Genomic DNA, 14421 nt, shown 5'->3' with positions numbered 1-14421 from the left:
ACCGAAGATTGTTCGGAGTTCCGGATGAGATCATGGACATGACGAGGAGTCTTGAAAAGGTCAAGAGGTAAAGACTGATATATTGGACGATGGTATTCGGACACAGGAATGATTTCGGAGTGTTTCGGTTAACGGGTCATTAATGGGCCATATTAGATGACGCAATGAAAACAGCCCACTAGATTAACGGGCCACAAACGGGCCGACTATAACCACAGGCTGAATTTGACACATCCATGAAACGGGCTAGGAACGGACCGTAAGTAATCGTATGCTGGAAACGCCAAGATTGTCAACCTAGGAAGCGGCAAGACCGATCTCTTCTACGAGCACAAAAAGTATGCTTATAAGAAGAGATGAATTACATACATGGATTTGGCGGGTCCTCCCGGCCTCACATTCTATGCTGTTACACTAATACCAGAAGCAGGTTGCTGGGGCAACGACATTGTGAAGCAAAAAAGGCGCCCCTGCAATGACAGAATACTATCATTCGTTAGCTCTCAAGATTTTGTGATGAGGTGTGTTTTGCTGCAGAAGGCACAGCCTGCCTATATATATATATATATATTTCCAGAACACACACCTGTCGCATTGTTGGCGCTGGCCATCGGTAATCATAGTATATTGGTTTCGTGCAGTACCCGGGCTTCACGTTTTATTCCACGGTGTATCGACCTGGAATAGCGATGTGGTACTAAACATCAGCGTAGCAACACGTAAACAGGGAACTACCGACCGCACGGGCTTGTTTTCCTGGCGCTTGCCTCTCCGTGTTAGAGCATATCTAGCGGACCTCTTATATAGCGAACTGTAAAATTTCGTTTACAGTTCGCGGCAATGTCTCGGATAGGGCCGAAAATAGGCGCGGCAGAATAGAAACTGTAACAACCTGTAAAGGCGTGTGACCTACTTTTTTCCATATTTTTTTCTCTTCTTCCTCCTCACGCACGGACTGGTCGAGGCCCGACCCGCTACTGCTCCTTCTGCCTCCTCCACCCATCCTCTGCCCCTCCGGCTGGCCCATCCTCTGTCGCTCATCTGCTCTTCGCCGCAGTCCCGGGTACCGCTGCCGCTCGCCCCAGGACCGCATCCACCCGCCCGCCATGGCCGCACGCACACGCTAGCTCCTCCCCCCCCCCCCCCTGTCACTGCCTTCCACGACGCGCGAGTCGCGGACGAGGCGCACACGCATCAAGCTAACTAGCTAGTTGTTCGAATCGATTCAGCTAGCTAGCTCGGTACGAATCGATTGAGCTAGCTAGCTTCGTTCGAGACGGACGGCTTCGAATCGACGCCGCAGCCAGGGCGGACGGCCAGCAGGCGAGCGCAGCGGCCAGGGCGGATGGCCGGCGGGCGCGGCGGCCGGCGTACAGGGACCGGCGGCGGGCGAGCGCGGCTGCCAGGGCCGGCGGGTGGCATCGGGGACGGGTGGACAGGAGCGAGGCATGAAGGCTTCGATGGCAGTTAGACTCCCGCCAACGGTCTTGCGCATATACAAGGCCCCCTCAGGTTGGCTTCGAAATCCTTATTTTCACAATTTTGAGGGGGATGTTTTCCGCGCCCCTCAAAAAATTTACGGGTCCGCCGCATTTACAGTGTTTGATCGGGCGATTTTTTTCACGTGAACCCATATTTTGACGATTATTTTACGGGTTGGGACATTATACAGGGTCTGGTAGAGATGCTCTTAGCTCGTCGGCCCGTCCGATCGTCCTTATGGTAGTGCTGCGTCCATTAGGGATGCAAATTTGAATATACAGGTACCCTCCGATATTATTTAGTTCAACTAACTTTTCTTTTAATAATTCACATAACTTTTCTTTTTAAGAATCATTCACATAACTTTTAGGGCCTATTTGATTCGCATTATTCTCAAAATGCAGGAATATTTTTGACGAAATCAAAATGCAGAAATATGATGGCATGTCCTATAATATCCTATAGGATTTGAGAGAATGTTTGGTAGCACGGGGAAAACAAAGAAATCTTGTAAAAATGTTTGATTGGACGAAAAATTTCCTCAAAATGTAGTACAGATGGATACTGCGAAAAAAATCTAAGGACTCCAATCCTACGAATCAAACCACCATCACAGGAAAATTCCTAACGTCCAAATACTCCAAAAATTCTATAAAATTCAGGTCCTGCACCGTCACGAGTTGCCTACCAGAGGGCAATAGGTCCGCTTCTCTGAATACCGCGTGGTGTTTACTGAAACCCTGCATGTGCCATTAAGCTCAGTTATCTGGGTCTCCAACAATAAGCATCGACAAGCAAGATGTCTCTGGCTGCTTCTACCCGTGTCTTAGAATTTCAGTTAGTCAGACATTCTCAAGGTTTTTCTTTTGCGATAAAGACATTCTCAAGTTTGACCATCACTAAAAAAACAAGATTGATGAGATAGAATTAAAATTACCAGATATATTATGTAATTATACTCAGTTTTTTGATAAAATTATTTTGTTTTCGGTGTGCTGATTATGAAGTACTATGAGCGGGACAAGCGACCTTCTGAGATGGTGTTTGACAAGATAGACATCTGGGTTTGTATTACTGATCTGCCGCCTGACAAGAGGACGGAGACTTTTGGAAGAGCGTCGGGGAACTGGTTGGGTGAGACTCTAAGGGTTGATGTGGACAAGGACGACTTTGCCAAGGGACAGAACCTGCGTGTACGAGTCAAAATATCTGTGTTTGAGCCATTAGTAAGAGGCTTTTACCTGAGGAAGAAGAAGGAGGACGAAGAAAAAACCTGGTTTGATTTCCACTATGAAAAGGTTCCACACTTTTGTTTTGATTGTGGAAGGCTGGTTCACAAGGGGGGGATGTGCGATCCTCCTTTAGACTCGTCTCTTCAATGGGGGGGATGGCTCAGAGCTTCACCGGGCAAAAATAATTCCGGCAAAGATGGATCGATGAGTGGTGCAGCCAGTAGTAATAACACCATGGGTAGCTCTCACACTGGTGATGCTACGGCAAGAGCTTATGAGCATCCACGCGTGAGAGATTTGCCAACCAAAAGGAATTTAAACGCTGAATTCTCATGTAACAAGGACGATCGCACTGGCGAGAGGTCCACACGCTATGGGGGCGAAGTAAACAGCCCTAACAAGGACAGGGACGGGCAAGGGGGGCCCCGTGGACAGGATCTTCGTGATAGTTTGGAGGCCAGACGTGAACAGGAGATGAGGAGTAAACTAATGGAGGGCAGCCAACAGAGGATGAGGGATGGACAGAGGGAACCGGCTCGGGACTGGAAAGGCAAAGATAAAGTCACCTATTCACATAAGGTGCATGCAGCGGATGCGGGTCGGGTCAACCCACGGGGAGAACCCGTTAGGCATGGCGGCCAGAGTAGACGGAGGGGTTCTTACATGAGAAGGTTCAGAGATGATTTTGAGGGGAGGCCAAGGAATGATATGCACTCTTGGAAGGATAATGAGAATAGGAAACGGAGACCGAGGCAGATGTGGGTCGCTCGGGGAGGAAGAGAAAGGCAGGGTGAGGAGGAGGAGTTCAGTCGTGATACTAGGCAGAAGACAGGTTCAGTGTTTGACCGGCTCCAGGAAAATGAAGACAAAGCGACGGACCCTGAGGTTCAGGGCCGCCGAGAGCAATGAATCTGTTAGCCTGGAACTGTCGAGGACTGGGGTTGGACTCAACAGTTGGCGAATTACGAGACCTGATACGGTCCTACAACCCAGAGGTGGTGTTTCTTTGTGAGACTAAAAAGTCCGCTAGGGCTATGGAAAAGTTGAAGTGGAGCTTGGGTTTTCAGAGTGGTGTTGCGGTGGACTGCAAGGGAAGGAGTGGAGGACTTGCGCTTTGGTGGAGAGAGCATATTCATGTTAAGGTTCGGCCTTGGTGCCAATATTTTATGGATGCGGAGTTGGTATGTGAGGGTAAGACCTTCAGAATCACTGGATTCTATGGGGAACCTCGTACAGAATTGCGGAAAAAATCCTGGGATGCTATCCGCTATCTTCGGGCGCAAGATGATCTCTCGTGGCTGTGTGTTGGTGATTTTAATGAGGCTTTATTCTATACTGACCAAATTGGGGGTAACCGATGAAGCTTTGCACAGATGGAGGATTTTCGAGATTGCCTAGCCGACTGCGGTCTAGCGGATCTCAGTTTTTCGGGTTATGCATATACGTGGGATAATAAGCGAGATGGGATGGAGAATATCCAGGTGAGGCTTGATAGAGCCACTTGTAATGATGGATTCCTGAATCTATTCCCAGAGACATCAGTGGAGCACATTTTGTGTGAGGAGTCAGACCATCAAGCCTTGCTGGTTCTGTGTTGGAGACGGCTCCAAACCGCGCACCGGGTGATCAGATGCCTTTTAGATTTGAGGAGGCATGGACCCGACATGACCAATATGAGGATATGATCGCTGAAGCTTGGGAGACTGCAAACGAGGGGGCCAAGGGCTCACGTCGGTATGGCAAAAGCTTGGTAGAATGGCGGGTTCAATGCAACAATGGGCTCGTGTGGTGTTCGGTTCTATCCGTAGGCAAATTAAACACCTCAAGGCCCAGCTGTTCGATGCTAAATCGAGGGCTGTAACCACTGGGTTCCAGCAAGAAGTATGTGATATTGAAGAACAACTAAGAGAGGTTTATGAACGGGAGGAGGTCATGTACCGTCAGAGGTCAAGGGTAGACTGGTTGAAAGAGGGGGACCAAAATACACGGTATTTTTAGAATAGAGCATCCCACCGGAAGAGAAAGAACACGGTTAAGGCGCTACGGCGTGACGATGGCACAAAATGCACTGTTGATGAAGAAATGCGTGCAATGGCGGCGAACTTCTATGAGTTGCTGTTTACGTCGGAGGGATCCAGGGGGCAAATGAGCTACTCTAGAATATTGAGATAGTGGTATCGGATGATATGAACTCAAGGCTAACCGCCCCCATTACAGATGAGGAAATTGAGAGTGCTTTGTTTCAGATGGGCCCAACTAAGGCGCCAGGGCCAGATGGTCTCCGGCGCTTTTTTATCAACGACACTGATCGTTGTTAAAAGAGGATGTTTGTCGTGCAGTTTGCGATTTCCTTGGCGGAGTGGCGACGCCGGACAGTTTCAATGCCACTGTTATTGTTATGATTCCAAAGACAAACTCACCGGAGTTACTGTCTCAATTTAGACCTATAAGCCTATGCAATTGCAATGTGTTGTATAAATTAGCATCTAAGGTGTTGGCAAATAGGCTAAAGAACATCCTCCCCATTCTTATCTCAGAGGAACAGAGTGCGTTTCTTCCGGGGCGTCTTATTACGGATAATGTTCTCATTGCATATGAGTGTGTACATGCCATCTGAAAGAGGAAGAGGAAAAAAGTTTTGTGTGCAGTCAAGCTTGATATGATGAAAGCTTATGATAGAGTCGAGTGGGTATTTCTGGAGCTGATGTTAGAACGAGTGGGTTTTGCACCGGAGTGGATTGAGATGATAATGAGATGTGTCACAACGGCCAACTTTGTCGTTAAGCTGAATGGAGGGTTTTTGAGGAGTTTTTTCCCTTCACGTGGCTTACGGCAGGGAGACCCGTTATCGCCATATCTATTCCCGTTTTGTGTTGAGGGTTTCTCCGCTCTTCTCAGGAAAGCGCAGCGGGAGAAACGAATTAGTGGAGTGGGTTTTGGGAGCACTGGCCCCCACATTACTCACTTATTATTTGCTGATGATAGTATTGTTTTCATGGAAGGTTCGAGGGAGAGCATGCAGACGCTGAGGGAAATTCTATCTACATATGAGGAGGCGTCTGGTCAGCGTGTTAACTTGCAGAAATCATCAATCTTCTTCAGAAGAGGGTGTCAAGAGCACACCAAGGAGGAGCTCAAAGTTGCCCTTGGGGTACAATCAGAAGCGCTTAACGAGAAGTACCTTGGTCTACCAACACTGGTTGGAAGATCTAAAGATGGTACGTTCACGTATGTGATGGAGAGCTCGAAAGGCAAAGTTAGTGGTTGGAAGGGCCAGGGGCTGTCAAAAAAGGCAAGGAAAGTGCTTATTAAGTCAGGGCTCCAAGCTGTGCCGACGTTTACCATGAGTTGTTTTCACCTTACAAAGAAAATGTGCCGGAATCTGTCTTCTATCTCTGCAAAATTCTGGTGGGGGCAAGAAATGGTGAGCGGAAAGTGCACTGGATATCTTGGCAGAAAATGTGTGCCTCAAAGCGGAGCGGAGGCATGGGATTCAGAGATCCGGAGGCTTTCAACCAGGCTTGCTGGCCAAGCAAGCGTGGAGGATCTTGCAGTACCCCTCTTCTTTGTGTGCAAGGGTCCTTAAGGCAAAATATTTCAAGGATGACTCCATTTTGACAGCCTCGTGTCCGGCGGCGGCGTCCTTCACGTTCAGGAGCACTTTGCATGGGCGAGATCTATTACGTGAAGGGTTAGTGTGGCGCATTAGAGATGGCTCAAGTATTAATATTCACCATGCTAATTGGATTCCCAGGAGTGGATCCTTGAGACCGTTGGGGCATGTTTTTATAAATGGTGTAACTAATGTTGCCGACCTGCTATCACCGGATGGTAGGAGCTGGAACTTTGATCTGGTCAACCACATGTTCTCGGCTGATGATGCAGCAGATATAGGTAGGTTGGCGATTGGGGGCCCTGGAACAGTGGACTATCTAGCTTGGAATTACACGAGAAATGGCTGTTTCACAGTAAGATCGGCTTACCACTTCAATATGGAGCGAAGCAGGGCTCGAACGGGTCTACAGGGACCCTCAAGCGCAGTGAATATGCACAAAGGATATCTGTCACTGTGGGATACGAATGCGTCGGGGAAAGCAAAGATTCATATGTGGAGATTGATCAAGAACGGGCTTGCAGTTGGCTCGGAGTTGCACCGTCGCAGGATTAAACCCGGTATATTTTGCGTGGCCTGTGGGAGAGAAGTGTCAGGACCCCGACTCAATGCCACATCGATCTAGCATGTAACACCTCATATCACTTTGCGGCCTCACGCACGGTATTCCCACGAGTGTCGCCTTACCTTTGCCCAGGACCGTTTGCGCCTTTTGGCACACGTATATGATAGTGTCGCTACCATCCATATGATAAGGAGCCCGGGCTGACAAGGCTAGTCGTAAATCCAAAGTGGCACAGACTTACAGGGACAGGCATCCATGACCCAGCATCGAACGTGTCGGTCATCAGCGAGTGAATCCAGGCTGTAGCACTGGGCTAGCAGGACTCCGGTGAACCGGGCTATAGTGGGCTAACAGGACTCCGGTATTCATCGCGTGACATTTCCCCGAAGGGACAGACACAGGAACGAAGAAGGACACATGCCGGCCAGCCTAAGTGTTCCGGAGCAGTAGTAAGCTACCACGGCTCGGTGGAAACACTAGGAGACATTTCCCGGTAAGAGAGGCTACTAAAGATAAACAACTAGATAGTCAGATCCCACACATACCAAGCATTTCAATAACATACACACAATATGCTCGATATGTGCAAATACAACATGGCATCACAACATGATTCTACGACTCAAGTATTTATTCATTAGGCTCCGAGGAGCGAGATATTACAAACATGGGTCTCACGACCCAACATTCAGAGCATACAAGTCAAAGCACAAGCGGAAGCTAATATGTCTGAGTACAGACATCTACAAATGAAAAAGGCTTGGAAGCCTGACTATCTACCAGATCCTGCCGAGGGCACAAGATCGTAGCTGAGGTAACAAGCTAAACGTCGAAGTCCACGCGGAAACTACTAGCGAGACTGAAGTCTCTCTGCAAAAACATAAAATAGGCAAACATGAGTACAAATGTACCCAGCAAGACTTACATCAGAACTAACTACATATGCATCATTATCAACAAGGGGATGGTGGAGTTTAACAGCAGCAAGCCAGCTTTGACTCGGTGGCTATCCTAAACTACGACTGCAAGTAACTCATTGAGGTGGCGCACACGAGTCCACATATTCACCATATCAATACACCACTATGGATCCGCTCCGTCTCCCTACGAGAACGCCATCCATATCACTCACACTTATCTTGCGTATTTTAGAGTATCCACTTTCACTTGTCTATGAACTGTACAGGCAACCCAGAAGTCCTTTACCGCGGACACGGCTATTCGAATAGATGATGTTAACCCTGCAGGGGTGTACTTCTTCACACACGCTCTCACCACTTACCGCCGTTTACACGACATGTACTCGGCAACCTTCAAGCGGAAGCCCAACGAGGGTGTCGGCCACGACCTACCTAAACACTCAAGTCCCTAGTCCAGGTTTATCGCCTATTCGGGTTCCATCCATGAGGAGATCCGGCTGAAGTTTCGCTCACAGCCCCAAACGATGTGAGCAGGGTTCCCGAGACACCAAACGGGCGCCCGGTACACCGTGCCACGTGCCTACCGCATCACAGCCCACCCCTACGGTCAGCGCTGCGCACGGCCTCCAGCATACTACAAACACCAGAAACTACTTGCAACTCCTGGACAGAGGACAAGGGTGATTAAGAAGCCGAGAGGGTCCATTGGTTTCGGGCCCAATGCGTGGTAGTAGCTGAATCATGGATCACAAACACATAACTCAGTTCCTGAGGATGGCTGCAATGAGACAACCCACCATGTAATCCTACATGGCCTCTCACCGCTACCTTTACCAAATTGTGTTCACACACTTAGCTCACACACAGTAGGACATGTTCACGCACCTCTGATTCATCCTCGATGAATCAGACCCGACTCAACTCTAAGCAGTAGCAGGCATGACAAACAAGCATGTATGAGTAGGCACAACAGGGCTCAAACAACTCCTACTCATGCTAGTGGGTTTCATCTATTTATTGTGGAATGACAGGTCATGCAAAGGATAAAGGGGTTCAGCTACCGCAGCAAGTAACAGTTGAATCGATGTTGTCCTAATGGAGTAAAAGAGAGCAGGGGCGACAGAGTAGGATTGTATCGTAATGAACAAGGGGGTTTTGCTTGCCTGGCACTTCTGAAGATATTATAGCTCTTCATCGGTGTCATCGATCTCATCGTCGAAACCACGTCTATCGAGAGGGGACAGTTACCGGCAAATAAAGAGGGACACAATCAATGCAATGCAACAAATATGATGCATGATAATGTCATGGCAATATGCTGTTGATTGAGCTAATGCAACTAGCAACCATATTAAATGAAGTTGGTTTGAATCCAGGATTCAAATTCAAACTCCATATGTGGATATTTAAATGCCATTTATATGATTTGTGCTAAACAGCAGCTGTAAGTTGTTCTAACATGCATGAAAATGGTACATATGGATAGATTGGATTTTTCTGATCATTTTTCATATATAATTTATTTCATTTGGAGTTACGGTTGATTTTATATGAATTTTAGAAGTTTGCAACAATTTCTGGAATTTCCTGAATAAAAATAAATCCAGAAATTAGTTATTGCATCAGATGACATCACCCTGATGTCAGCAGGTCAACTGGGCGCCTCCAGGTCAAACCTGACCAGTGGGGTCCACTGGTCAGTGACTGGGGCTGGTTAGTGACACTGCCAGGTGGGTCTGGTCAATGCCCACGTCAGCAAAGTCAACATGACATGTGGGGCCAGTCAACAGCCCAGTCAGCGTGGTCAAAGCTGACGCGTGGGGCCTTTGTGGTTAGTTAAACATAACAGGAAATAAACTAAGATTAATTATGGGCGTGGGGCCCATCCGTCAGTGAGCTATGGGGTTAGTTCGTGGCGTCATTAGTGGCTAATGATGAGCCAGGTCATCAGTCGCCGGAGTTTGGCCGGCGGCTACCATTCCGTGCGGCGGAGCTGCTACTGGGCGGCGCTAGGGGCTGCATTTAGGTGCGGGAAGACTACCAGGAGGGAGCCCGTGCTCTTCCGCATCCAACATAGCAGGAAGGAGCGGACGGGGTGCGCTGTACTCGCCGGAGTCGAGCTCACGGCGACGGCCGGAGCTCGGGCGAGCTCGGGGTCGAGGCCACAGCGGCCTTGGCGATGCGGGGCTAACACCTACGGAGTCTACGCGGTGCGGCGAGGACATTGGACGCATGCCCGGGACCGATTGGTCACCGGAGCGTCATCGCAGGCGAACCTTGGCGGTGGCGCTGTCGGGTGAGAGTGGCGCGGTGGCTACGACATGCTAGAGGGAAAACGGAGAGGGGGAGGATGATCAGGGGCTCACGGGGAGTGCGATGGTGGCCTTGGCGTGCTCGGGGAAGCACCGGGGCAAGCGGGGCGGCGAGAGGGATCTCCGGCGGCCGGCGATGAAGTTGATGAGGATGGCAGCGATGCAGGGCCTCCGGCGAGGCGTGGCTGGACGGAGAGGACGAGGGAGGTGCGGCGATGCTCGTGGGCACGTCGGGGAGGCGAGGGGAGCACGGAGGCTACGGGAACGGCGAGCGGTGCGATGAGCTCCGCTCGGGTGTGCTCGGGAGAGGGAGCAGAGGTATGAAAAGCATAGATACGAGCATGGCCTCCCTGTCTCAAAAGCAGGGCACCAAGGGTGCTCGCATGAAGCATTTCTCACTCATAAATAAGTAGTTATCACAAATTTAGAAACATGCTCTGATTTCTCTTATCGAATTTCATTCATATTTTCCAGTATTTGGAGTTGCTTGGGAAAAGGTCTAGTCAGGGTCGGTTCTGTTCGGAGTTTCGGGTTGATCGGAAAAAAACACCCTAATTAAGACTTTTGTATAGTTTGTGTCAACCTGAGTTTGGTTAAGTGCCCGCCCGCCTAGATAGATACATAAGTGTCAGTTTGAATGAAGTCAAGTGTAAACCGTGTCAACAACGAGAAATTGAAGTGTAAATCTGGATGGTTTGAAGTGGAAACCTTAACATACAAAAGTGTCTACCTCATTAGAAAAGCAAGTATCTACCGGCGATATATTCATTCGAGTATCAACCGGCGTCAACCAGTTGTCAAACTCCAAATATTTCGTTCGTAGGGGCATGAAGAAGTTGCTAAACCGGTTGTAAAGTGGCTCTGATAAAAACCATCATTGCTTTATTTTTTACTTTTCATCTAGTAACGTGCATGAATGGATATGGTGGGTAAGATTTGAAAACGTTTGACATCAACCGGGCTCTACTTTGCTTTTACTTTACTTCACTTGCCAGGTCATTGTTGTCGATATTGAGGTGAGGACTCTCTCTTTATTCTCGTTTTATTTATCACTAAATGATCTAACAAACGCATGATTTGATTACTAAATATTGAGTCATTGAACGAATATTCGAGTAAATTCACCTTTTTCTATGAAAGCAAGGATTGGGCTGGGTTGCTTATTCGTCATCACGGAGCAACCCGGTACCTTTTCTTAGGCGAGCGACTGAGACGAGAGCTTTCAATTATGCCGTTTTGGTCAAATCCCAGGGCTCTTTCTGATTTGATTAAATACTTCTATGTTGTATGATAATAGAAAGTCAAGATCTCACTCGCTTTTTCTGCTTTTCTCGGCTGTTGCCTTTTTCCACATCGATTGCTATAGGAGTTCCATCCTCAACCTATGTATGCTCAAAGAACTGGATCACGGAACTCTCAGCCCTTCGCCCCAAGGCTACGAAAACGTTTCTACTCCCTTTCCCTTCCCAACGTCATATCTTTCTTCGACAAGAAGGAAAGATCACTCTCTATCTAAATGATAGAACCACTGGCACGGTACCTTTCACATTGGTAAGTCAAATCCTGGTGAAGACATCACGAGCAATGACACGACGACATCATCTCCACTTCGTAGCCCATCGGTCTTCATTCATTGAAGCCAGGGCATTGACTGACTTTCAGCGATCGCTATAAGAAAGACATAAAAAAAGTTCTCCTAAACCTGTTCCTTTCCGTTACTACTACTTGGAATTGGAAGTCTAGGAGCAGGACTAACCTTTTTCTTTCGTTTAAATAAAGTCGAGATGTAGCTTTCTCTATCTCAATAAATTATTCCACCTCCATTCATTGGAGAACAAAGCGTTATCTGATTAGATCCTTGCTTCAAACTCAACCGAATCAAGTTTCAAAAATAGATGTGGAAGAGGCAAAGGGAAGAGCGGGGTTGCCGAATTGTTTCTCAGAGCCGGACGAAACATCTATCTCTATTTACAATACCCCCAAGAAAACTTTGTCGAAAAAGGTTGTCATCGTAATAGGGATTGCACCTCAACATGGCAGCCCTCAATTCTGCCAATTGTGTGTGACTTGTACTCTTCTAGGCTTCCTCTTTGCCTCAAGTGATTAAACTCATCAACTACACCAACCACATTTCTTACCTCAAACCTCTCTACAATCTCTTGAATTCACTCTTGCCAAGATACTTGTCCCCTATTCACTAAGAAACTGTTGTACCAGCTTTCAGCTCTCCCCCTAAGGTGCATAGCCGAAAGTTCTACCTTGTACCAATCCGTAACTTGGTACACCGAAAAGTAATGTTCACACTTTTGTATCCAAGACCTGGCCCCTTCAAATATTGGAAAATAAACTCTAGGAGGTTGATGTATCTGCTGCCCATATTGATATTGATTTTGCGGCCTTTGTTCTTGCAGGTATTGGTACGGGTCATGCTGTTGAGTTGGAAGCGGTTGGTTAAGGTAAGTATATATTGGCACTTCTGGTTTCATGGAATTTCCAGCATAGGGCAAAAGTATTGGTTGGGAAAATTGGATATTTGGTATTGAATTGGGTCTTGGTTGTGGTGGTGGAGGTGCAGGATTAGGTCTAATATTATCATGTTTTGAGCTGTGAGGAAGGCCATAGGTGGCTGGAAACAAGTGTTCGTGCCAAGGTTTTGAGGGGGATAGAGAGGGTTATTTTTGTGATTGGGTCTTTTAGTTGCTTTGCTACTAGAGGTCTAGGTGGTCAGGGGTTTAAAGGTCTGGAATAGGTGTGAGTGGTGGTCGTATTCAGTACCAATGGTACGGTAATTGGAGGTTCAGGCGGTTCAGGCCTAGGATAAGAGCTAGAGGCTTGTTGAGGGGTAGCCATGGTTTCAGCTTCACTGGCAACAGCTGGTAGGGACATTTGTTGTGGTGTTCTAGGAAAATGAACCATATTGCCCCTAGTTGTGTTAATCGAGCTATGCTCTTCTTCAACGCTCCGCGCCTTCAAAAAAGTAGTTTTGTTGCTTGCGCTTTAATTTAGGAGTTTCAACTTAACTAGCATATGTGCATTTGGGTTGTTGGCATATGTCGGCTACATACTGGATGCTTTTCCATCATTGTTCGACTTGCACAGAAACAATGGGTCCCTTCTGGTTTCTTTTTCTCCCTCCAAGTTTGTTCTTCACTGTAATGTGTGTCAACTCAACAAGAGTGAGCACACCCTTCCTGCTGGTCTTCTTCAACCTTTGTCTGTTCCATTACAACCTGGGTCTTCTATTTCAATGGATTTTCTTGAGGCACTCCCCAAGTTTTATGGTTATAGCTCAATACTTGTGGTCGTGGACCGTTTCACTGGCTCATTTCATTCCTCTATCTCACCCTTTTAGCTGTATACCCTATCTTGTATCCAGTAGTAAGTCTACTCTTCTTACCCCCTCTCCTCTACCTTTTGTGGCCCATCTATTAGCTTTTTGACCATCTTTGAGTCATAGCGAGACGGCTCTATCTCTTTTCACAAGTACAGCCGTAAGTACAGTTGCGGGCGTCAACGATCAGCAGTACTGAGCTACGGAAAGTCTATCGAATTATAGCTACGGAAAGTCTATTGAAAGGACCTAATCAAAGGCTACTACAGCTATAACTGACCCGCCTATGGAATCTATTGGCTCGGCTGAACCGACATGAAATGAAAGAGAGGAAGGCGGAAGCTATTGGCAAATAGAGGGGGGATGTTCTCCGTGTCTTTTAGCCCTCACTAGATGACAACTTGCTTACTTTTCACTTCTTCTTAAGCTTGGCAGACTAGTTCCTGACTGACTTGATAGTGCGATGAGCTTACTTGCTCTAGTTCTATCCTCAGGATTTACTTACCTGAGTACCTAGCACCGAGGATCGATGTAATTTACTTTCAAAAAGATGCTGTTGATGCTAACACGCATATAAATAGATGTTCCCCACTGCTTGCTCCTCTTACCCGAATGGGGTTATATGCCTTAGTGAAACTCAGGGTAAAGTGGCAGAGGTATGACCTCGGGAAGAAAGAAAGATCGGGCGGGGAAAACGGGGTTCGAACCCGCGACTTCTGGCGTGACAGACCAGCACTCTAACCAACTGAGCTATTTCCCCCTTTCGTAACTACTGTCGATTCAACAGTCACCTACCGGTTACCTTTGTAACTATACCAAAGTAGCTGTACAACAGAATGCCCTTCGCCTTTAGTACTTTTCTTATATATATTATGTTATATACTAAATGTGTCAAAGCAATAGAACTTATTGAAAAAAAAAACAAGCCCATCTTTCTCAAAAAGGAAGAGAGGGTGCGCCCCCCCC

At 47.5% G+C, this 14421-nt stretch overlaps 1 non-coding gene across 1 annotated transcript; it reads right to left on the bottom strand.

Annotated features, from left to right (window-relative positions):
• Positions 1–14141: 14141 nt before the first annotated feature.
• On the bottom strand, positions 14142–14215 carry TRNAD-GUC (transfer RNA aspartic acid (anticodon GUC)). Its single transcript has one exon. It is a non-coding gene; the product is annotated as a tRNA-Asp (tRNA).
• Between the last annotated feature and the right edge of the window lie 206 nt (positions 14216–14421).

The sequence above is a fragment of the Triticum aestivum genome, chromosome 7B, assembly GCF_018294505.1.
Source record: "Triticum aestivum cultivar Chinese Spring chromosome 7B, IWGSC CS RefSeq v2.1, whole genome shotgun sequence".
Classification (NCBI taxonomy): Eukaryota; Viridiplantae; Streptophyta; class Magnoliopsida; order Poales; family Poaceae; genus Triticum; species Triticum aestivum.
The sequence above is the reverse complement of the archived record's forward strand: the minus strand, read 5'-3'. Positions and strand labels throughout refer to the sequence as shown.